We start from the raw sequence: 26,301 nt of genomic DNA, 5'->3' as shown, positions 1-26,301 counted from the left end.
TTATCCCAAATTAAAGTATCCGTTTTGTTTTTTTTTTTTTTTTCCCTTCTTGGAAACCCTAACTTTTAAAATACTTTGTGTCACAGACTATGGTTAATTCTAAAACCTTTCTAGAGGAAGTGGCTGCCCAGGAGCCAGATGCCACCTGCACATGTGCGGTATGTGGCTAGTACAGTGTTCTTTAGCTCTTTAGAATTCTGATCTAGTTGCCGACATAAACAGAAATGGTCATTTCACATTAAAACCAGACTCTGGCTTCTCAAAAATCTGAAAATCTGACAATGTCAGGCCTGCTTCCCTACATGGCAACAACTGGTCAGAACCAACCAGCAGCTGCCCCTTCAAGAACGGACATGAATCTTCTAGTTGGCCACAGTTCCCCTCCATTCCCTATTATCTTTTAACAGTCTGATTCCCTCTTTTCATGTTTGCCCCTACAGGCATTTAAATTTTACCACTTATACTCATTTAAAAGACCTTAAATAAAAATTTGCTCTTCTTTATCACCTACTTCAAGTTCATCACCAAAGCCTATCAATTATACCTCTAAAATATCTCTCAATCTCTTTATTTCTTATTTCCACTTCTATTATCACCACCCTGTTGCACCAACATGACTGCCTAAGCTCTCCCATACCATCCTGAAGCATCTCCCCTTTCCTAAAACTCCTCCATTCTATTTCTCACCCATGAGCCAAACTATTTTAAGGAACAATTCTAATCACAAACTGTCTTCCCTTAGTCACTTAAACCCCTTCAAAGCTTCCCAGTGCTTTTTAGACAAAGACCAAAATCCTTCCCATGGTCTGAGGCCATGCAGGATCTTGTTCCAGCATCCTCTCTTGCCACTGCCTTCACTGACTCTGCCTGGGTCTTCTTTCTGTTACTCAGATGCATCAAGTCCCTTCCAGTCTCAGAACCTTCATGCATGTTGTCCTCTTTGCAGGGCTAATTTCTCTCCATTGTTTTGATCACAGCATACAACAGGATACCCATCCACAAGGTCTATCCCATCCAAATCAGGTCTCTCAGCTATCTTGTCTCAAAGTATAATGCTTTTTCTTATGATATGAAAGACATTTTTTTTTAATAAGAGAAGCTGACTTCATCTTGCCTGCAATGGTTGTCTGAGTGTCTCTCTTGCTTCAATTAAATAGGGTGACCAAGTAGCCTGGATCTCTTAGGTAAGGTATAAGAAAACCTTTTGTAACCCAACCAAGGCCACACCTCCTCAGATCCTTGGTTTACAAAATAAGAAGCCATTAAGAAGAGGATATGTACAAAAGATTCTGGAGCCTTCAGGGACAAAAGTCAGTGACACCCAAGTCATGATTCCCAGGATTCAGAATATGTGAGATCTCTGTGAGGAGACAAAAATGGTTACAAATAAGACTAGAGTTTCCAAAAATAAAGAAATTACTTCAAGATAACAGAGAGTCCACGTTGGTGACTGGGACTCAAGTGACACAGGAGCCATGGAGAAGTTTGTATGGACAAGCAAGTGGGTGAGACAGAAAGCTCCTTGAGGTCCTGCCATGGCAAGCAGAGTCTGTGCAGTGGGGCACTGCTCTGTCCATGACGCAGGGCTGTAAGTCAGGAGGAGGCCCATGTCTCCTAGCAGGGTTCCCAACAGCAGACAATGAGACAAGGATTGGGATGCGGGTGGTTCGTTTAGAAGGTAATCCCGGGGAGTACTGAGGGGAGAGTTTGGTACTAAGACAAAGAAGTGAAGGAAGCCAATACCGGGGGCATTTTCAAGGAAGTTTCTGCTACAGACAACTGGGTTCAATTCTGCTGAAAGAGCTCCAAGAGACAGTGTAGAACCTGCCTCTTAGGTATACCTCTTCAAAGGCAGAGGGCTGCTCCCCTGGCACTCCCAGTCTGTGCTACAGTGGAGACCAAGAAAAAGCTCTCAAGTCCCAATACAGGCCGTGAGTGCTGAGGAGACGTGGGTGGGGCACCAGCATCATCTGCTTGGCCCGGGGAGACAGGACCAGCCTTCCCTCATGGGACCATACAGTGGTTATCATAGAGGGACCCACAGCATCTTCCATCTGAGAAAGGCCAGTCTCACCAGCAACACCATGTAGCACAAAGGTGCAATCATGTGGCGTAAGCGTGGGACAAAACATCTCTGGGCTTGGATTTACACCCATTTCCCCCTCACTTCAGGGCAGTGTAATCCTGGGGTAGAGGTCAAGCAGGGAGATGAGAAAAAATGGAGAGAGATGGGAGGAACCCTAGTGGAAAGACCTAGAACTTCCAGCTAAGCTGGTGGGTGGGTTCTAGCAGTTTTTGTTTCCTCTGGACAAATGAAAATTGAAGCAAGGTTTCTGAGTAATCCATATATGACCTAAAGCACTTCCCACATTATAATTCCATATTAATTTGTGTGATTCTTTGTTGCAGTCTCTCGACCTTCCTACTTTAAACCCCTACACTGTACCCCAGGGCTTAACAAATTTTATAACATTTATGGGACCCAGGGTAAGAGTACAAACAGAAATCCAGCTTAACATTTGTTTTAACATTTATGGGACCCAGGGCAAGAGTACAAACAGAAATCCAAGTACCATATGTCTACATATTTTACAGTTATAAATTGAGATAAAAGGCTAGTAAATAAAATTAATTTTATCTTCTTACCATGACAAATATAAAGATATAGAAGATGAGGTTTAAATTTTGAACATAAAATTCCTGACTCTTCAGAGCTCCGGCCAAAACACAGTGGCAAGAGGCAGGCGTTCCCCCAGCCAACAGCCTTCTTGCCCCACTTTTGGCTCAACCACACCCCAAGGGCCTCACACATGTGAACTCCATAGACTGTACACTGACCTAGCTCTGTTCATACCAGGGGCCAGCAAACTTTTCCTTAAAAAGTAATAGTAAATATTTAGTAAATATTTTAGGCTTTATGGGCCATTTGCTCTCTGTTACAACTATCCACTCTACCATTTCAGCACAAAAGCAGTCACAAACAATTTGTGATCAAATGAGTGTAGGTGTGTTTGAACAAAACTTTATTTATAAAAACATGTGTTAGGTACACTTAACCCACAGGCAGTAGTTTCCTGACACGTGGTCTATACTTTCACAGATAGGTACCCCTCAGCTATGGTTTTTCCAGTACTCATGTACAGATGTAAGAGTTGGACTATAAAGAAGACTGAGTACTGAAGAATTGATGCTTTCAAACTGGTGCTAGAGAAGACTCTTGAGAGTCCGTTGGACAGGAAGGAGATCAAACCAGTCAATCCTCAAGAAAATCAATCCTGAATATGCATTGGAAGGACTGATGCTGAAGCTGAAGCTCCAATACTTTGGCCACCTGATGTGAAGAACTGACTCACAGAAAAGACCTTGATGCTGGGAAAGACTGAAGGCAGCAGGAGAAGGGGATGACAGAGGATGAGATGGTTGGATGGTATCACCGACTTGATGGACGTGAGTTTGAGCAAGCTCCAGGAGATAGTGAAGGACAGGGAAACCTCACATGCTGCTACCACGGGATCACAAAGCGTCAGACATGACTTAGGGACTGAACAACAACAGCAGCAACTCTAGGCCTTTCAGTGTACACAATGGTAGTGGTTTGTCCTCAGAAGGAAAGACTTTGGCAAAGAAATCCAAGCGGACCTTGGAAGACCACTCAGGGTCACTTAAGCAGCGGAGGTCCCAGGCCGGTATGTACCCAGAGTTGACTCTGGAATGCCAGGCAGAGGTTCCAGGTGGGAACCTCCATGTGGCCTTACAAACCCCTCTCCCATGGGGAACATGCAGGAAGATGAGGGCCACAGGGGGCCCTCTAAAGCCTCAGGTCCTCCACAGGTGCTCTTCCTGGCCAGAGCTAAGGGTACACAGAAGATACATAAAACAGTTTTTGAATATTTGAAAGAATATATATTATGAACTCTCATCATATGATTGAAATCACTTCCATGGCATTTAATGCAAGAATTTTGTAATTGTAGCCAGAGAAGTGAGACATAGTGTTTTAAAAAAGGAAAGAGAGGACCTCAAAATTAGACCCGTGGGGAATCCTATCTCTAATTTTTTAATGTGCAGCTTTAAGTAAATTAGTCTGCCAATCTTTATTTTTCTTATCTGTAAAATGAGTATAATAACAGTATTGTCCATAGTGATTTGGGAAAAATTAAGATGATAGAAGTAAAGTAATTAGTATAACGTCCAGCACAGAGCTAATACTCAATAAAAGCTAACTTTGATCAACCCAAGGCTACCAGAACAGGGCACAGTGGTTTTGAACCTGAAAGTTGTCTTAGAATTATCTCAGTCCACTAAGCTTTCCTGGTTAGACATTCCAGAGTCAAACTTGACTCTCTATTCAAAAATGCTTAAGACATCAAACATTTTTTAAAACCGGAAAGAAAAATAGACATGTTCCCATTATGTGAACGCTACAACACCATATATATATATATATATATATATATATATATATATATACACACACATATATATAGGTATTGAAAGTCCTAATAATAAGCCTTTTCATACTGTTCATGGGGTTGCCGACAAAGGTCCGTCTAATCAAAGCTATGGTTTTTCCAGTAGCCATGTATGGATGTAAGAGTTGGACTATAAAAAAAGCTGAGCACTGAAGAATGGATGCTTTTGATCTGTGATGTTGGAGAAGACTCTTGAGAGTCCCTTGGACTGCAAGGAGATCAAACCAGTCAATCCTAAAGGAAATCAGTCCTGAAAACTGAAACACCTTGGAAAAGACCCTGATGCTGGGAAAGATTGAAGGCAGGAGGTGAAGGGGACGACAGAGGAGGAGATGATTGGATGGCATCACCGACTCAATGGACATGAGTTTGAGCAAGCTCCAGGAGTTGGTGATGGACAGGGAAGCCTGGCATACCGCAGTCCATGGGGTCCAAAAAGTTGGACACAACTGAGTGACTGAACTGAATAATAAGCCATTTCCTCTTTACCACAATGACATGAATTGGGGGGAACAAAAAGCCTAGCTTGATGTAGCAGAGATTTTCAAAAATACTTTCTCATCATTTCCAAGAAGCTCTCTGCAACTCAGACACTCTCATCCACATATCACGACTCTCTCCTTTAGTTCCCCCAAACTCATTTTATAATTGCTATTTTCCATGTGCAGATTTAGCATGATTACATGTTCAGCTGCCTTGGCTATATTTTACCATAAGGTGCTGAAGTGAAAGGCTGACTACATTCTATACTATAAGGTAAGGACTCTGTATACCAAGTATTAATTAATTGTACTTTCCATGGACCATTTTTCTTTTAATTTCAAACATTATCAATTTCTTCTAAGGGATTAAATTTAAAATCTGGAGCACCTAAAAACTTTTGTTACAGAAACAGACCACTAGGTACTACACAGCTAGATCCACAAGTTTAAAATACAGCAAAATCCCAAGCAACAATCAGTAAAAGTAAAATAATTTGAGATGTTAAATCAAATTTTAAGAACATAATTATGGTTAATATAATATGCTGATTATAACAACATTATTCATTGCTTCATAAAGTTTCATAAATGTAACAAATTAAGTTGGTTGCACTGAAGAGATAAAGAAGGTTTTTAGCTTCATTTTTAAAACATCTGTGCATTTCCTTTAATTTGCAAACGTAAAATGTCAATTGGCAAAGCTCTAGCTATAGTGTACTTACCAAAAAAAAAAAAAATGTTTCAGGAATTATTGGGTCTTACACTAAAAAAAATCCTCAATCTGTCAACTAATAGATGTTTCAGAGAAAATGACAGAAAGGTAGACGAATAAGAACTCTACCTCTTTGCCCCTAAACATCCAATCACACAAAGATTTTCTACATTTAAAATCAACATGTAAGGATTATGTCTAAATAGTCTTTTACTAGAAAAGAATATACACATAATCACATACAAGGAACATTTTTAGCAAAAATTGTAAACTATTAAAAAATCCACAATCAATAGCAAGGGATGGGAAACGACTTAAATGGGCAGATGAGACAAGCATTCATCTATGTATTCTGGAAAAAAGATACAGAAAAAATGTTATATGCTAACTCTGGGGTCTCTGAAAAATATGATTGATCACCATAGAGGAGTCACATGATGATTCAGCAGACCCAAGTTCAGAGTGTTTAATAGTATTCAGTAACCACTCTAAAAAGTGAAATTGTAATGAATAAGTCAGTAACTGCATTAAGTCATCAAGTTAAAACTCTTAGTGCATAGGCAAGCATAGACTTATCTAACAAAATAGATTAAAAGGGAAATTACAGAGCATAGTTTAAATCTATTCAACAGATATTTCAAGAGCAAATCTGTAATATGATTTCTGATCTTCAGGAAACTCAAATTCCTCCATTTCAAAAGGGAACCATAGCCCTTTTATTCAGGTTTACATAAGAAACTCCAGTTACTGTGAAAGGCTGCCAGGCACTGTGAGCATTGGAAATAGATGAGAGAACCTTTCAGGTAGTGACAGGGTGTGGTCTCATATGGAGAAAGTCCTATAAAAGAAAGACAGGATAGTATCAGAGAGAGAAAATCCAGTTTTTAACCTGAGCAAAAACTAAGAAGGAGGGAGCAGATCCATAGTTGTATATATTAAAGAATTTACAAATCTCCTGAGAACTTAAGGCTGTTTTTATTTCAATAATCTAAAAATCAATAATGGAAGGATATTCTTGATCATCACAGCAGCCGTGCCCATCGTATCTGAGCAACAAGCTATACCCTAAGGAATCACCATGGATCAAAGGGAAAGAAAGAAGATGGACTTGTAAATCCAAATGATGTGTCCTTACCCAGTGAAAGGTAAGGGATGTCAAGTTCCTCAGCATGAAGCAAAGTTTCGCACAAGTTAGATATTGTGAATGTGGTGGGAGAATTGAGTCATCACTCAGCACACAGCAGGGTAGACCAGATGACTGCCAAGGAGCCCGCCCAGAATAGTTGGCATCATATTCTAGTTATAAGCAGCAATTTAGTTAATGTGGTTAAATTAATGTTGTTAATTTGAATTAGCAACATGAAGTGTACTTAATTTCTAAATTGATTTAAGTTTTATAAAGATGTAGGAGCTTAGAAAAAAAACCTTACCAGTTTTATGCTTATACCATTAAAGGTGTCATTACAATAACAATAACTTAAGTCAACCCTGGAGTTCTACAAGAAATGACTTTCTTTAAAAGGGATCTCATCTAACTTTGAGAAACCTTGGTTAAGTGATTAAACATACACCAGGCTTGAGTCCTGAAACTCATACTTATAATCTCTTTAACCCTGAGTTAGTTAACAAACCTCTCTGAGCCCTAGTAAGTACTTCAGTAAGTAGCAATGACCTCAGGAGTAACAAGAGCTACTTCACAAAAAGAAAGTGAGTCATGACTAAATCAGAGAAAGTGTAAGTGCTCAGTGCCTGAGACTTGATAAATATCAGTACAACAACCCTCATCATCGTCAATATTAACTACAGACACATTGTATTGATTTCTTAAAGGATGATCATCATGTTGTCAATAACTAGTCCTTTGTTCTCTATTCATTTCACAAATGACTATAAACAGCATTCAGATTCTGAGTCTCCATGTTCCCTTCAATCTCTATGATCAGTTCTTGAAAAGACAATAACAATTGCTTCAATTATTAGGAAAAATAATACTGGCTACATAGGTGGTTTTACATGGATCCTGGGAAGAGAACTAGACCATTATGCACAGTATGTTTCTTCCTTATGAGTAAAAGAAGAAAAGCAATATTAAATATGTTGCAAGGGATCTAAAAAGATTAGATGGTTTAAAATGCTACTAAGCAATTTGCACATGAGATAAAATTTTAGCCAGTGCAGCAAAATGCCTCATTTGTTCAAAGCAGTCACTGTCCCTCTCTAGTCAGTTCATCTCTAGAGTCTCTCCCTCCCTTTGAGGGGGAATCTTTCCTACCCTACTGACACAAGGCCTGGCCATGTGACTGGTTCTGTAGAATGTAATGTGAGCTGAAATCACACATGCCACATCCAAATAGAAGCTATAAGAGCCATCTTGTGAGTAAACCATTGTTTTTTTCTTCTCTACCATGAGAACACACTTGATATTAGCCAAAAGGCTGAGAAGCTGAACTGTGAAGAAAGCTGAGCACCGAAGAATTGATGATTTTGAACTGTGGTGTTGGAGAAGACTCTTGAGGGTCCCTTGGACTGAAAGAAGATCCAACCAGTCCATCCTAAAGGAAACCAGTCCTGAATATTCATTGGAAGGACTGATGCTGAAGCTGAAACTCCAATACTCTGGCCACCTGATGCGAAGAACTGACTCACTGGGAAAGACTCTGATGCTGGGAAAGATTGAAGGCAGGAGGTGAAGGGGACAACAGAGGATGAGATGGTTGGGTGGCATCACCAACTCGATGGACATGAGTTTCAGTAAGCTCTGGGAGCTGGTGATGGACAGGGAAGCCTGGCGTGCTGCAGTCCACGGGGTCACAAAGAGTCAGACATGACTGAGCAACTGAACTGAACCATGAGAAGAGCTCCTCCAAGGAAGGGACCACGCCTTCAGCTTGAGCCCCAGAATAAAGACAATGTGGGGTAGAACCATGCAGTACCCAAGAGACAGAAGCAAGCCACTGTGATGCGGAGTTGCTATCTCAGTGTAACTTGACAATATCTGACTAATACACCCAGTTCCCACAAATGCAGTACTCAAACAAAATATTTAGTATTTAGGTTAAAATACAGAATAGCATTTCCTCACTGATTGATCTCTCATTTCTTTCCTCCTTTTGCCACAGTACTGATCTAATGTCATCTTTTCAGGGACAAAATGTCTCATGTTAGATCTCTAGATAAATGCAAAGCATTTGTAAATGATGCTTTTTTCAGACAGATACACAGAATCAACCATTTTAACTGCCTCTAAATATATTCTCTTTATAATTTTGGGGCCTTGATTTCTTCCCTAACAAATAGGTGCTCCTCATGCTTGGACATCAAGATGAAGATAATTATTAGAAAGGCTCAAAGGAGGATAAATCCTGCTGAGGTAATGTAGTTGCATCAATGGGCATGGGAGGAAACTCATGACTCCAGCAGTCAACACATGTGTGAGCGCCTGTCCCGAAGCAGAGCCCCATGAAGAGTCCAGTCATGCCTGGCCCAGGAATGCATCCCCACTGGATGTCAGGAGAAAGGGGACCCATACATCTGCTACCTGTGATCCCAATTACAATGGATCTGTGAGTTCGAAATTGCTCCATATGATGCCACTGTCTTCCCTGCAGCATTTTGCAAAACAGATGATTCAACTCTGATAGGTGCTTGAAGGCAATAACCACATCTCATTCATCTTCAAATCTCAGTACTGTTACACTTATAACAGCACTCAGCATAGAGCAGTTAAAAGCACGGGCTTTGAGTCAAGAGTCCAGAGTTCAAATTCTAGCTTTTCTACTTACTTGGGTAAAGACCTTGTAACAAATGCTCTTAAGTGCCCCACTAACATCCCTCTGACTTGAACATTTTAGAGTGCCCCAAAGGACTTCACACAGCCAATATCAGCATCTCTGCTGAGGGACTCTTTTGAACCCTGGAAAACTATTCTACTTTTGCAAGAGGTGGGATGTAAGCGCCAAGCAATTAACCACTCTTAAAAACAATTGACAGGGGCTTCCCTAGTTGCTCAGTGGTAAAGAATCTGCCTGCCAATGCAGGAGACATGGGCTCAATCCCTAATCCAGGATGATCCCACATGCTGCAGAGCAACTAAGTCCATGTCCCGTAACTATTGAGCCTGTACTCGACAGCCTGGAGCCGCAACTACTGAAGCCTGAGTGCCCTAGAGCCTGTGCTCTGCAACAAGAGAAGCCACTGCAAAGAGAAGTCTGCACATCGCAGCTAGAGAGTAGCCCCCACTTGTCAAATCTAGAGAAAGAACTGCACAGGAACGAAGAACCAGCAGAACCAAAAATAAATAAATAAAATTATTTTTTAAAAAAACTGACAAATATCTATACCCTAATGTTCATAGATACATTACTCATAATAGCAAAAATGTAGAAACAAACCAAATGTCCATCGACAGGTAAACAAAATATGGTCTATAAATACAATGGACTATCATTTATCCTTAAAAAGAAAGGAAACTTCAATACATGCCACAGCATGGATGAGTCTTGAAAACATTATGCTAAGAGATGTAAGCCAGACACAAAAAGACAAATATTGTATGATTCTACTTATAGAAGGTAACTAGAATAATCAAATTCATACAGGCAGACAGTAGAATAGAGGTTGCCAAGGGCTAGGGGCAGGAGGCAATGGGGAGTCATTGTTTAATGGGCACAGAGTTTCAGTTTGCAATGATAAAAAAAATTCTGGAGATAGAGAGTGGTTATAATTACACAATACTATGAATATACTTAATATGAGAGAACTGGACCTTTAAAGATGGTTTAAATGATAAACATTATGTGTATTTTACCACAATAAAATATAGTAATAATAATAAATTCTCTAAAAGGAAAGAAAAAACAACTGTCAGAAGTTGGTGGTTATACACCCCTGTTTCCTCAACCCTCACATGAGATCATATGGAGGCAAGCGTTTTACAGTATTCTTCAGAGTTTCCTTGTAAGGTTAAACTCCAGTCTTCACTGTAGTAACTTAGTGAATAACGTCCCAGCTATCGGCTGCCTTCTCCTTCCTATCTTATTATATTCATGTTCACCTACTGGTATTCCCTGTGTGTACAAACAATTACTTGTACTAGAACACCAAGATAAGTATTCTAGAAAGCTTCTCTCTTTCTGGGAGAAGCTAAACTAAGACACACAGGCAAGTTTCTTAACTTCTCTAAGTGCTAATTTCCTCATTTTGAGAAATAATACTTGGATCATGGAAGTACTGCCAAGATTAAGAGAGATAATTCTTGATTAGCACAATGTCTGATACATAGAAGGTACTCAAGATGGGTTTTTGAACTTCTGGCCCAATAGTTATCTGCCATTTTGATAAACTGTCTCTCTCAGTTTCAGGAAGAGACTAGAAATCCAAGAGTTATTCTTTCCCATCTTCTATCTGCTTAACACCTCCCATGATTTCACATTCATCATTTAACCACAAGAAGCATGAAAAGGAAATGGAATTTTGCACCCAACACAATTCTTTGCTTAGAAGTGGGTGGAGCCCACGAGGGAAATTAAACAAGCTCCCAAATATCAGTCAGCTCTTCCAAGGCAGACAGATCATCATCATACCCTCCTGACCAGGGGAATCAGAGGTCTGTGGGTTTAATTGTATACAAACCTTAATTCTTACCCATCTTTCTCTTTGGCTACAAATATACCATCTTGGCATCACTAAGGCATATGATGAGGACTAAAATGTATTTAGCCTTTTTCTGTTCCACAGTGTACCATGGAATCATGAAAATCCACTGAGGTATATCCTTTGCTAGGTCCATTGTATTTTCTTTGGTTTATCTTTACTGGTTTGCCAAAATACAGTGAATTTTGTTAAACACTATGACCAACAATGCCTCTAAGCAAACCAAAGGAATAAACTAGCGACTCTGGTGGACTTTTCTACATAAGACTGAGGAGTTCAATTTCTGTCTATTACTTTTGCAGAAAATACTTTCTTAATATATATGTATTTTAAAACTGAACAAACAAAAGTTGACAACAGTTATGTTAAAAAGGGAAGCTCTGTTCTCCAAAACCAATAAGTGACAAAATCCCAAGTTACATCTTGATCTTTATCATTATTCACAAAGTTTTTTTTCCAAAATTCCCCATGTCCATAGCCTGTATCTTCTTTCTTATCCCTCATAACTATAAAGAGTTGGTCACCATAAGTCCACAGCATCTGACTGAGTACACACCATCTATATCGGGCATTTTCAATAGTGTCTAACTTTGCCTCAATTACATTATGTTTATGAGGCTCATATTTCTCACCTTATTACTGTCTATTTTTCCATTTCCACTTACTTTTATAAAATAATGGGAAGATTAAAGGAACACTCAAATGATTACACTCTGCTATGCAAACATGGTGATGTTGTTGAAATATTGGGTTGACCAAGGGTTTTTACCTGAACAAACTTTTTGATCAACTCTATAAAACTATTTTTTAGCAGGTAAGGCCATGATATAGCAGCTCAAATGTTGATTTACAAGCTGAAGCACAGAAGTCAAGATTAATATATGAAATGCAGTTTATTATGCTACCATCTAGAGTACAAAAATCATACAGAAGTAAAGTCATAGGCCGCAGAGATATATGGCACACCAAAAACAATTTCAGTGCATAACTCTCAGTCTTGCACATCTCACAGAATAATCAAACCATTTTCACCATTTTCTCACACCACTTTCAGAAGCCGTACACTGAGTTACTTCAACTATTTCTCTTGATTGGTCTAACAAATTCCATTTAATTGCACCCATTAACTGCAAACATTTTACAACAAGATTTATACTCTGTGCTCTGCTCAAAACTCACTGAAAAGAACCTGGTCCCACACAACATCCACAGAGATGCTCAAAAACAACAAGCAGTATGGAATCCCACTATGGATCTTTTATCAGGAGCATCTTCACCTGGAAAATGGTCTTTTAAAGTCATTAAGGCTGCAGAAAGTGTGTTTGGTCAATGAAATCAGAATGGACACTGCTAGGATTCCCAGGACCATATTCATAATCTTTTCATTATTTTCCAGGTCATCCTAATACCCAGTGTCAAATTCCATACTCCCACCAAAACCAGAAGCAGGTAGCTATTGCCACGGAAGCAGATCAAAGAAGAATAAAGAGAATTCAGCATCTCTGATTGTGTCAGTCCCCTACTGAAACCCTTTGTTGGTTAAGCTTGAACTTTCTCTCCTTTAGTAGATCACAGCATCTTCATGCTTGTTACTCTTCCTGGCCTCTCTCACCAGCCGCCACCCCAAGCCAAGCTAATTTCCAGCTCCACAGGTCTACTTTAATATCCCGAAGCCCCCAAACTTCCATTTTCTTGTTTATCTTTGGATCTGGACTCTTTCCTCTGTTACTGTACCATCAAAATCCAAGTCCACACCAGCTAATTCCACTTACTGTTCTATCTCACCTCAGGTGTTAACCTTCTTCTAGACTCCTCCCTCCATCATTCATCCATCAATCTCCTCAGTTCTCCTGGAGGAAGACAGCCTGGGTATTCCCCCATAAGAGCTCCCACCCCAGTAGCCTGCTTACTCGCTTAGTGCTCCACTAAAGGCTATAATCCTTGAGCCCCTCAAAATCACCTGCTCTGTACGGCTGCATCCCCTGTGCCAGCAGAGAGCTGGCAAGAAGCAAGGACACACAGATAGAGTGAATATATAATATAATGGCTTAATTCTTATTAAAGTCCATCATGAAAGCATACTGGCCATTTTTGTTTTGCAGGATAAAATCATTAATAAAATTACAGTTACTTAGTTGATCCTTTGCATAAAAATCTGCTGTAAAAAAAAAAAATTCTAGACCTGGAGAAGGGCCAGATGATTCTGATATATATCAAGAAACAGAAAAATAAGTAGAAAGCTAGTGGTAAAGCCAGGAATAGAATTTAGGTCTCTTGACTCACAGGTCAGGGCTTACATCTCTATATCCAACTGCTCTGAAGTTATTCTAAGTAACTATTCACATTGCTGATTTTAAGGATGTCGTGTCAACGTATTCAAAGTCTGTGTATGAAGATAGTTCTTTCTCAGACTTAACAAGAAAGGAAAGAATTTTCCTTACGCACCCCTACTAACTGCTCCATGCTTGCAAGCCTGATGAACAGCAGTTACTGAAACTCGGGGGCTTTTGTATTCACCCAGCATCTAACAGGGTCTATTTCAATGAGCTTCTAAGAAGGCCAAGCTTTCACCACATTTGCTACCCAACCTCCTGCATCCCACCATGGAGAAGTTTCAGACACAAGATGGCTAGAGAATCAAAATGGGGTGGGGGAGAGTGTAGAGGGAATTTGGGAATTTCACCCAAAAGGGTAAAATTCAAAATTCAAAAAACAAACATCAGGAGGAAAGAAAACACATCTAAAGCCCTCTGCTGAGAGCTAAACATGGGAAAGGATCAACAACACTGTTCCACTAGGATCCTGCCCTTTTAACCAGAGCCTTGCTTCTCCAGGGATGGCAGTTGGCTTGGAGCCAGCTGGCAGGAAGGCAGAATGGCTAATGTGCCTTAAAACAGGAACAAGAAAGCCATCGTGGTAGGAGTTTGGCATCTACACCAGTTTGACCAAGAATATAACTAGATATCAGCCCAATCTCACATCTTGCAGAACCACTCAGCCTTCCACTTTTAGAGTGTTATTCTCCACCCTTAGAGCAGCCCCCAGACTCCAAATCACCTTGGGGCCCTACTTTCAATCACCCTGGGCCCACAAGAGGATGTACTTCCCATCCTTCACACTCACCTTGTTTTAGAGAAATCTGCTACATAGAACTAGTAACTACTGAGCACAAGTTGGTATAATTCCTTACATAAAACCCTGCCCTTTCTTGCTATAATTAGCCATACTGTTTTAAGGGGAAGCCTCTCACAGTTTGCAGAAGGATCTGAGTGTATTCTTAAAGAACACACTGCTCAATTCCCATTCAAGCTCTTGTCTTCTGAACCACTAAGAAGTTGCCTTGAATTAATAGTGTGTTCTTAATACACTTAGAGGGGAAGGCACTTTGCTGCCTCTGATTCATTCATATTCTCAAATCACAGAATGACAACTACCTTTAGGGGTGGATAGCTGCAAGGCAGGAAGAAAGATGGAATGTTATTAGACTCCCATGCATACACAGATGTGCGTGCACACACTGCACATACACAGGAGAAGTAAGAGAGCAAAATATAGAATCTGAAGAAAACACAGCCAAATAAAACTGCTGGTATAAAGCATCTATAAACATTGCCACTGGCCTTTCATCTATAGGCTTAGCCCAGAGAAATCTGGTATAAGGCATCAGTGAGCATTGCCACTGGCCTTCTATCTATAGGTGTACTTAGCCCAGAGAAAGCTGGGATAAGGCATCTATGAACATTGCCAGTGACCTTCCATCTATAGGTGTACCTACCCCAGAGAGAGCTGCTGGTATAAGGTATCTATCAATGTTGCCACTGGCCTCCCATCTACAGGTGTACCTACCCCAGAAAGAGCTTCTGGTATAAGGCATCTATGAATGTTGCCACTGGACTTCCATCGACAGGTGTACCTACCCCAGATATACTTAGCAACCCAACCCATCCTCCCCATCTGCTGGAGCTGCAACCTCACCACTAACTTCCAGGAAAAAGTCATCACTTAGTTCCTTCCTAAAAGTGCTGGCTGCCTTTCTTTTCTTCTCTCTCTCTCTCTCTTTTAATTTTGTTGAGTGCCCACTAGATGCCAGCAACTACAGATTTCCTGGAACTTCAAAGCAACACATCTGAAAAATGAAAGTGGAGAAGGGATGTGCAAGATGTTAAAAGCAGAACTTGAGGCACCGTCCTGGGAAGCAGGGCCAGTCAAGTGCTAAGGAAATCCAGCTAGAGCAGAAGTTGAACTGGCCCAAGAGAGGGGTGACCAATTACACCAGCAATTAAGTCAGTGAGAGAGTGGCCTCGAATTTCCCCAGTTGAGACAGAGTGAGTAGCGATTCATGCAGAGAACTTGGCCCTAGCCATAAAAAAGAGACAATCTGGCTCTTGCTGGTGCCTTTTGCATTGACATTGGTAGGGCTCAGTGGTTGCTTCTGTTGTTACCATGTGAAAACACTTTCCTACTACACCCAATGATAATTCAACAGCCTGAGAGTCAGGCAGATGTGGGTTCAAGTTCTGGCTTTCCCATGGCATGAACTTTAAGCAAGTTCCTCTGATCATTTATTTAATCAACAAATACTTATTTAGCAACTACAATGTGTCAAAGATTCTTCTAAGCACTGGGGGTTAAAGTGCAAATAAACACTTTGCCTTCCAGTTCAATTCAGTTCAGTTCAGCCGCTCAGTCATGTCCGACTGTGACCTCATGAATCGCAGCATGCCAGGCTTCCCTGTCTGTCACAAACTCCCAGAGTTTACTCAAACTCATGTCCATCAAGTCGGTGATGTCGTCTAGCCATCTCATCCTCTGTTGTCCCCTTCTCCTCCTGCCCCCAATCCTTCCCAGCATCAGGGTCTTTTCCAATGAGTCAACTCTTCGCATGAGGTGGCCAAAGTATTGGAGTTTCAGCTTCAGGATCAGTCCTTCCAATGAACACCCAGGACTGATCTCCCTTAGGATGGACTGGTTGGATCTCCTTGCAGTCCAAGGGACTCTCAAGAGTCTTCTCCAATACCACAGTTCAAAAGCATCAATTTTTCGGCACTCAGCTCTCTTCACAGTCCAACTCTCACATCCATACATGACCACTGGAAAAACCATAGCCTTCACTAGACTAAAAAGCCTCTTGATGAAAGTGAAAGAGGAGAGTGAAAAAGTTGGCTTAAAGCTCAACATTCAGAAAACTAAGATCATGGCATTTGGTCCCATCACTTCATGGCAAATAGATGGGGAAACAGTAGAAGCAGTGTCAGGCTTTATTTTTTTGGGCTCCAAAATCACTGCAGATGGTGATTTCAGCCATGAAATTAAAAGATGCTTACTCCTTGGAAGGAAAGTTATGACCAACCTAGATAGCATATTAAAAAGCAGAGACATTACTTTGCCTTCCAAGCAAAAGGCAAAAACTCTTGCCTTCATAGGTTATCAAATTCTTGGAGTCTCAGTTTCCTCACCTATAAAATGCTGATAATATACCTACCATTATAGGCACTGTGAGATGAGGAATATAAAGCACCTACCACATAGTAAATGCTCATAACTGGTATCCTTCATAGAACAGAGAAAACTTATTCACAACCCCCAACTACAGTGTAAGCTCCAAGTGAGGAACTATCTATGGTTCATCCATACACCTTCAGTACCTATCACATAGTAGATGCTCAATAAATATTTCACAAATCAATGAATGAGCCCTCAATCCACAGCAGCCATTATTATGGTAACCGAAAATAATCATTCTTCCCCGAGCCACTGAGGTTCTATTACTTTAAAAAGCAATAGGGCATTAAATTAAATGGTTTTTTTTTTAAAGTAAGGTGTGCTACACAATATTTATTTGGACTTTTTTTCTAACATGACAGCAAACATAGTTAAGTATTCCAATTCATGGGGCTTCCCTGGTGGCTCAGGGGTAAAGAATTTACCTATAATGCAGGAGACACAGGTTCGATATCTGGGTTGGGAACATCCCCTGGAGAAGGAAATGGCAACCCACTGCAGTATTCTTGCCTGGGAAATCCCATGGACAGAAAAGCCTGGCGGCCTACAGTCCATGGGGTTGCAAAAGAGTCAGACACAACTTAGCGACTAAACAACATTCCAAATCGTAAAATTGATGAGTACAGAGACCTACCCAGACAGTAAATGTACATGATGCCTTCTATTTTTCTAAGCACAAAGTAAGGACAAGCTGGCCAGGCCTCTGGTTGATCCAGAAGACACTTCAAAAGCAACTTAAATAAAGTTTAGCATATAAACTAAAGATGCTAAAGATTGCTAAAAGATGATCTATTAGTAAAGATAAGTTTTTTAAAATGCTGCATAAACAATCACAAAATCTCAATAGCTTAAAACAACAAAGGTTTATTTCACTATAATATATAATCACATTACAAGTCCAACGACAACTGACTGGAAGATTTGTTCATTTAGTGACTTAGGGACTGTGGCACATGGAGGCTCCGTCTCAACAGGTGTTTCCATGATCATCACAGCAGAAGAGAGTATTGGACGGTCTCACACTGGAAATTAAGTGTTCTAGAAATAGAGGTAACACAAGTCACTTTCAATGTATACCTGGAAAAAAAGTAGCCATGGTGAACATTAACAATCTCTACCCTCAGTTCAGTTCAGTCGCTCAGTCGTGTCCAACTCTTTGCGACCCCATGAACCGCAGCACGCCCTGTCCATCACCAATCTCTACCCAGGATGATACTAAAACACAGCAAGCTGTGGAATAACAAAGTGATTTGTTAAAGAGGATGCTCCAATAAAACATCTGGACAGCTCTAAGATTCACATAATCCTGGACCTGAGAGAACATGTAGGGAGCATTTCAGAGCAGTAGCCTCAACATAAAGACATCCCAGACTACATAAACCCAGGCCCTGAATTTTCAGAGCAACTCTGCTTTTTTCTATATTAAACTGAAGGTCCAGATAACTTTTTATTCAGGAAACAAAAGTTTCTACAGCTGAAAAACATTTGAAAACCACTAATGTAAACCAAATCCTTTATTTTATAGATTAAAAAAAGTAGAGAAACAGGGGGAAAGGAGGCCCAGGAAGTTAAATTGACCCTACCCCACCTCTAAGAAAGCACCAAAATGTTTAGCAGATGTGGAAAAAAGTCCACTGACAGAATTCGTTGTGTTCTTGCACCACTCTCTGGCCTTACCCGTCATCTCTGCTACCTTTAACTGGTGCAATAAAGCCAGACCCAGATCAAAATCATGTCATACAAGGTCATCGAGGGTTCAATAAATGGTACAGACAAGTAGAAGTCCCCATCTATTGCACTAAATAATGATTCACATCCCATTAACAGTTCTCTATGTTACTCATTCCCTACTTCCTGGCAAATGTGAAACTGTTAGTAGAAGTTAATACTAACCTTCAGAAGACTTTAGTTTTGTTCTCAGAGGATAGCATGTTAATAGCCAACTATGATTTGTGTTCAGGCAGTTCCAGTTTCTTCTCAAATTCCCAAATCACCTTTGTGTTGAGCTTTGCCTCTAACTTCATTCACATTAAAGCATGGGTGACATCACTTAAGTCTCAGTGGTCCTCCAGACTCCAGTCTCTGTCTTTGTCAAGTCATGTTACACAATGGCCCTTCAGTATCTGCAGGAGACTGACTCCTAGAATGCCCATGGATACCAAAAACCAAGGATGCTCAAGTCCCTTACAGTCAACCCTCCAGACTCAGAATCTCCATATGTTGAGAGCCAACTGTATTCTTTCGCCCAGTGATAAAACTCAAACTTTTCAGCCTGGAATCCAGTTTCCTCCCTCAATTTTACTCCAAACTACTTTTCCAACAGTGTCTCTATTGTGGTACTTATCTGCCCAGCCAAAGGCAGTATGATGGCCCTAAAAGTCAAAATGACTCAGTAATGAATCCTAGAGCTTGTGCAAATGCCTTAATCTGATTTTCATATTCTCACCCTTGAAATAGGTATGAAAGCATCTATTTGCAGAGGCTCTTGAGAAGTTATATGTATCCCTGAAGATTATGTTTGACTACAAGTAACAAATAGTGGCTTAAAACTAAGGAGGTTATTTGTTTTAAGTAATAAGAAGTATTGATTTAACAGGGGAAGGCAGTCTAGGCTTATACTATGGCTCAACAATGTCATCAAAACCAACAGCCTTCCAGGTTCCAGCTTTGTGATGTTTAATATATGCTACCCATCTCCTGAGGAACCTGCACACAAGTCAAGAAGCAGCAGTTAGAACCAAAAATGAAAAAAACTGACTGGTTCAAAATTGAGAATATAGTATGACATGGCTGTATACTGTCACCTGCTTATTTAACTTCTACACAGAGTACATCACTCAAAACACCAGGTTGGATGAATCACGAGCTGGAATCAAGATTGCTGGGGGAAAAATCAACAATCTCAGCTCTGCAGATGATACCTCTCTAATGGCAGAAAGTGAAGAGGAACTAACAGTCTCTTGATGAGGGTGAAAGAGGAGAGTGGAAAAGCTGGTTTAAAACTCAATGTTCAAAAAACTAAGATCATGGTATCTGGTCCCATCACTTCATGGCAAATAGAAGGGGGAAAAGTGGAAGCAGTGACAAATTTTATTTTCCCAGGCTCCAAAATCACTGCAAACAGCGACTGGAGCCGTGAAATTAAAAGATGCTTGCTCCGTGGAAAGAAAGCTATGACAAACCTAGACAGCGTATTAAAAAGCAGAGACATCACTTTGCCAACAAATGTCTGTACAGTCAAACCTATGGTTTTTCCAGTAGTCATGTATAAATGTGAGAGTTGGACCATAAAGAAGGCTGAGCACCGAACTGATGCTTTCAAATTGTGGTGTGAAAGAAGACTCTTGAGAGTCCCTTGGACAGCAAGGAGATCAAACCAGTCAATCCTCAAGGAAATAAATCCTGAATATTCATTGGAAGGGCTGATGCTAAAGCTGAAGCTGCAATACTTTGGTCACTTGATGTGAAGAGACGACTCAGTGGAAAAGACCCTGATGCTGGGAAAGGCTGAAAGTAAAAAGAGAAGGGGGTGGCAGAGGATGAGATGATTAGACAGCATCACTGACTAAACGGATATGAATTTGAGCAAAGTGCAGGAGATAATGGAGGAAAGAGGAGCCAGGTGTGCTGTAGTCCATGGAATTGCAAACAGTCAGAAATGACTTAGCAAGTGAACAACAACAACTTATCTTTGTTAATGAAGTTGGCTGCTGCTCCTCAAGGCATTTTCCCCGCAGCAAGAAGCAAAAAGGGGTCAAAGCATCATTATTAAGACCTGAGTTTTGTGGCCTTTCACATAAGAGAGTTTGGGAGTGTGAGACAGGCATACTCTCATCTCAAACAAAACTGGAGTTCCTTTCGTGAGAAAGGAGAGAATGAATACTAGATAGGCAATCAGAAAGTAGGTCTACCCCAATATTAAATGATGTATTTACCAATATATCCCAATATTAAATGATATATTTCACATAAAGTACTGAGCAGAGTGCAGAGCACCTAGCACATAGTTAACAGGTCAATAAAAGCTAGGTTATAATTACTATTATTATAATTATTATTATTATCATAACCTTATTATTCACCCCTCTAGCCAAATGGAATAACTCATTATATCCAGATGTGCACCTTACACTTCCACTATATCCCCTGTTCTATCTCTGACATTATCACTGCTTCAAGGAAGCAGGAAAATACCATTTCATCTACAAAGTGTTTCCTGACACCTACTCCTAATAAGTTCTATGGTAACAGGACTCATATCAGACAAAAACTCCTGAGCTCCTCACTCCATTGAGCACAGTCCCTCAAACACAGTAGGTGTCTGGATTATTTAAGTAATTCATGTATATACTCATATCTGCTTTTACAGTCAATCCTCTAGAATCAAACATGGTATATTCCTGAAATGCAAAATATTATGTTTATATGTCATAAAAATAGGGGTAGGAGTGAGGGGATGAAGACTGCATTCTCCAAGAATGAGAAGAAAAAAATTACAAAATTCTAAAAAAAAAAAAAAAAAATTATTCTTTTTACACATTGTAGGAGTTCAGATTATAGTTCATTAAATATTCTCTCCCCAACTAGGGGCAGAGTCTACCCTTAACCATGGATGTTGGGCTTCACCATCTAACTTGGTATATCCAAAAATACTGTTAATGGAAATGACACTATCTTGTACAGTTTGACTTGGCTCTTGAACACACTGATCTGCTATGAGAAGAGCATGCCCCACGTAGCTGCTATCCCTTCAGCCTGGGCCCCAGAACAGCCCAGGATCCAAGCTACAAGCTACAGCAGGGAGCCCAACCTAGATCAGCCGAAAATAAGTGTCAACCAACAGACTCACGAGGGTGAGAATAAATACCTGTTGCTGTAAGTCCAGGAGTTTTGTTACACAGCAAAAGGTGACTAATTTTTCTTTTACCATTTGATATAATTTCACATCTTACATAGTCATTCATTTTGCTCCTTTTCTTCTCGTGAAAAAGAAGTGATTGAAGCATCTCTGTCTTTGGTACACCTAATGATTTCTATCTTTGGATCAACTATTTTAAATTTATGAGACCTACATTATAGTTAATATCAATGCTTCTGTTTTCCTTTTGTTCTACTATCTTTCTAAAACAAGGAAAATCACAATAAAGTATCAAGGAATAATATAAACATAGCTAAAACTCAACTGTTGGCTGGCAGATAGATCTCCCATATGACAGCCAACGGGTTAAGCTATTAGCTGATAAAAAGGGGTTATTAAAGGAAGTCCTAGTAAAACAAATTAAAATGGTAATTGTACAAAGTCAATGCTACCAAAATCAAAGACTATCTGTTGAGGTGAATTTGTGGACTCCAATACCATTCATCTAAACTCACTTTTCAGGATACCTGTTTTGGCAAATCATGACCATTGAGTTTTGTCAATGGGGAGAAGACACTGAAAGGCTAAAGTCTGTGGCTTTTGTTACATAAAAAAGCAAGAGAGCCATATTGTTGTAATAGGATAATTTTAAATATAACTATATTTAATCACTAATAAAAAAGAATCCCTTTGTAAGTGGAAAATAAAATAAAATTCCTATCCTTTAGAGAAGAAAAAATAAAGCCAGTTGAATAGCAAGAGTATATACTCAACTAAGACTTATTCACAACTCCAGCTGGAACCTTAAGGTATCAAGGAAGATGGAAGAGCGTGCATGTTATTTTGTTTTACTTTCTTTGAAGTCATCATTAAGTTTGAAACCAAATTTCCCTTAGGCCAGAGTTGACATGCTGGAAATATATAACACACAAAGTTACCTAATTTGCTTGATGGTGGAGGAAAGAGCCTTCCTCCAGTGGCAAGGCAAAGAGCACAGTGCAAAGACCATTAATATCACAGTGGACTCAACAGAATAAGCCCTATGTAAACTGGAAGAGTACGCTGCATACTGAACCCACGCAGACTGCACAGCCAGAATCTGAATTCAAAGCCATGCCCAGGGTCATGGGGGCTGGATCAGAGAACATGGGCTCAAGTTCTCACTCTCCCACTAAACTGTAGCGATATACTTAATTTATTTTTGTTTCCTCATCTATAATTTGGGGATAATAATAGTCCTACCTACCTCATAAGTGCTTCCCTGGTGGCTCAGACGGTAAAGAATCTGCCCACAATGCAGGAAGATCCCCTGCAGGAGGAAATGGCAACCCACTCCAGTATTCTCACCTGGAGAATCCCATGGACAGAGAAGCCTGGCAGACTACAGTACATGGGGTCACAAAGAGTCAGACATAATTGAGTGACTAACACACACACACACACACACACACACACACACACACACCTCATAGGGGCTCTGCAGGATTTAATAAAGAAAATACATGTAAAGTACCCCTAAAGTCCTTGCATATGCAATAATGATGATGATGATAATTGACAAACCTGGCTCCTACCTGAGGACTATTCTAATCAGTATACTGTAGCCCACAATCTGTTCATGATATGCTCAATGCAGAGCTTTATGTTCACATTCAGGTACGTCTTCTGTAAGGTGACAGCTGTCTGGATCAATCGGTAATTTTTCCACTGAATTAAGGGAGAAGAGTATTGAAAAATTAGCCATTCACTAATACAGAGTTGAGAAGGATCTGGTCTTCTACCCACAATCCATCCACCCTCGAAAATCTTGCTGGTGAAAGCCATGCTTCCATCATGATCCACACACCACCCTTCCAAACTGTGAAGGCTTTAATTAAAGCAGAGACGCAAACCAACAAGATGGCTCATCTTAGAAGCAAATTCACCTTAAAGGCAAACTCGTCTACCCTCCAGAAAGCATCTGACTTGACGAAGTGAAGAAGGCAGGTTTCACTTCCAGAAGTTGAGTTGCAGCATCAAAACTAAAAGAATCCCTTCTATTCATGGTAATTCAAATAAAGCATGTTTGCCTGCTTCAAAAGTATCTTTATAAATCCCCCCAATAGAGCAAAGAGCTAAGTACTGTATATTGAGAAACAATGTGATTTTACAAGGACAAGACGGACCACAGGAGACAGAGTGCCACACCCTTTTCCAGATAGCTCAGGAGCAAAGGGTATCTCTTATAAAGCAGCCTGCAATTCTAGAGAAATCGGTTGACACTTCTAATCCCCAACACACTCTCCCATTTCACCCTGTATACAGACTCATTTCATTTTCATTTCTAAGCCAACGGCCTGAGCATCCCCAACTACTACAACTAAAACGGGGTGACAAATACAAGTGAAGCATTCTTGCTTCTGAGCCCATTTTTGAAGAGTTTTCTTCCCGCTTGTCTGCCTCTCACAGCTGGAACCTCATACCTGGTGTAAACCAATGGTTAAGTAAAACCACTGATTTAAAAAGCCAACCAGGAAACTAACCATGACAAGTGGGAACTGCCCTCCTCTCTCAAGCATTGATTGGCTCTTGAGGTTCCAGCGGTCCCCGTTTTGCCCACATAAGTGGCAGGTGTGGCTGTCAATCACGGAGGGAGCTGACAATTCACCGCTCCGGGAGTAAATTGCCTTTCATCCAGCAAAGGCAGGTAACCGCCTAAAATCGATCTGCTCGTAACAGAGGGGACCCTCCCTCTGAGGCAAGGAGAAAAGAGACCCTTAAGTACAAAATTTAAAAGGCAGGGCCGATCCGAGTTTACGAGAGCTGTTTTATTATCCCGCACCAAAGCAGCCCTTAATCTTCACGGTCCTAAGATGATCTTTCAAAGGCTCGGACAATAATTTAAAAATAAAATGAATAGGTACAACCCTATAAGTATCCCTTTTCTTGTATAATTCGGAGATGGGAAGGGGGAGAGAAAGCAAGTCGTTCAGTTTAATTTCACAGCGTATTCGTTTTCATGGACCACCACCCCCTACTCCTCGCCAATAAATCCGGCTTCATTTTCCCTGACACGGATTTTTTTTTTTTTTTTAAACACGCTCCCCTCGGAGCCCACCGAAGCGGCCAGGTACCCCACCCCCGGGGCCGGGGCTCCACGTTCCTCTACTTTGTTCTGCCTGGGGATTTCCCGAGACCCTTGCCCCTGCGAACACCCCCACCCTTCAAGGCAAAAGCGGGGAAAGCCAGGCGAGAAAGGGGGAGCAGAAAAGAAGAAAGGCGAGAGCAGTCAGGGTGGCTGCCGGGGAGGGACTGCGGGAGGTGGCCCGGGCCGCCGGGTCGAGCGAGCAGCGCCCGCGCGCCGGAGGAAGCCGTGCACTTGTTCCAATCCGGGGGTTTCTACATCAAGACAAATCCGCCCTTAGGCCGCCCCATCCTTTCCCCCGCCCCGGCAAGCCCAAGCAGAGGCGGGTGGTTCACCCCTCGGCTACCCCCGATAACGCATTGCAGCTCCCCACGAGTGAGGGGGACCCGGCACGAGGGATGCCCCGGAACGGCCGCCCCGAGGGAGCCGGGCGCCCAGCGGCCGCGGCCCCGACGTCTCACCTTTCTGATGCTCGCCCCGGGGCCGTCCCACATGGATTTTTACAACCTCACGTCTCCTTGGCCCCGGGCGGCCGGGAGGAGCCGGAGCCGGCGCCAGAGCCGGAGCCCGAGCGTGCAGGAGCGGGCGGAGGAGAAGGAGGAGCGGGGCGGGGAGGGAGGGAGCGAGCGAAGGAGGAAAGGCGCCGCTCGCAGGGCCGAGGCCGGGCGCCGGGCCGGGCGGGGCCGACGGCCGAGGGGGCGGCACCCGCCGCAGTCCCGAGACGCGCGCTCGCGCGGGCGCAGCCAGACCTGCGCTCCGCCGCGCCCCCAGCCCCGCCGCTCCGCGCGCTCGCTCGCTCGCTTTCCGCGGCCCTGACTCACATTCCCAGCATTCCCGAGGAGCCGCTAGGGGGGCCGGGGCTGGGACGCGGGCACCTCCGCGGGGGGCAGCAGAGAGCGCCCGGCCTGGGCAAGGTGCGGGCGCTGGGGGTTTTCAAGCGCCTCTGCCCCGGAGGCCACCGTCTCTGAGCTTCTCGTCTCCATCCCAGGTCCCCGATGCCCCTAGCCGGTTACCCTCCTCCGAAAGCTGCCGGGCACTCCGGGGAAATAGTTAGGTGGCTCCAGCGACAGGGATGACACTTGGTGGAGGGGATGCAACTATCAACTATCTTTCAAGTTAAGCTTTAGAGTGGGAGTCGAGGTTTCCTTACCCTGGCGCCCTCCCATTAGCTTAATTTTCTTTGGGAGGCTAAAGGGATTTCACAAGGCATTTACTTGTTCCTTCAAGGGAAGAAGAGAATGGAAGACGAATGGAACGAGGAAAAAATACCATCATCATCATCCTCAGAGCTGCCATCATTCACTGAGTGCCTCGTCTGCACCCAGCAAAGTGTGTGCATTATCCTATTTAAGGTAGGACGATGGTGTCAGTTCATTCACATTCATATACACACGTAAATACACCTCAATATAATGTGCATGAGGAGTTGGACAGGGTTTGTATTGGGAAAAGCTCCCACCCAACAAGTCTGGAGCCTCAACTGCTACCATTGTCTATTC

The 26,301-nt window shown here is 41.7% G+C and overlaps 1 protein-coding gene across 1 annotated transcript in view; it reads right to left on the bottom strand.

The window, feature by feature from the left end:
* ERC2 (ELKS/RAB6-interacting/CAST family member 2) overlaps positions 1-25,467 on the bottom strand; it is a 981,757-nt gene extending 956,290 nt beyond the window's left edge. Inside the window, exon 1 of the mRNA XM_043885488.1 lies at positions 25,264-25,467. The gene's annotated coding sequence lies outside the window, so the exon portion shown is untranslated. The remainder of the gene's footprint in view (positions 1-25,263) is intronic.
* Positions 25,468-26,301: the final 834 nt, after the last annotated feature.

Source organism: Cervus elaphus, chromosome 24, assembly GCF_910594005.1.
Source record: "Cervus elaphus chromosome 24, mCerEla1.1, whole genome shotgun sequence".
NCBI lineage: Eukaryota > Metazoa > Chordata > Mammalia > Artiodactyla > Cervidae > Cervus > Cervus elaphus.
Note: the sequence above shows the minus strand (reverse complement) of the source record. Positions and strands in the feature narration are given on the sequence as shown.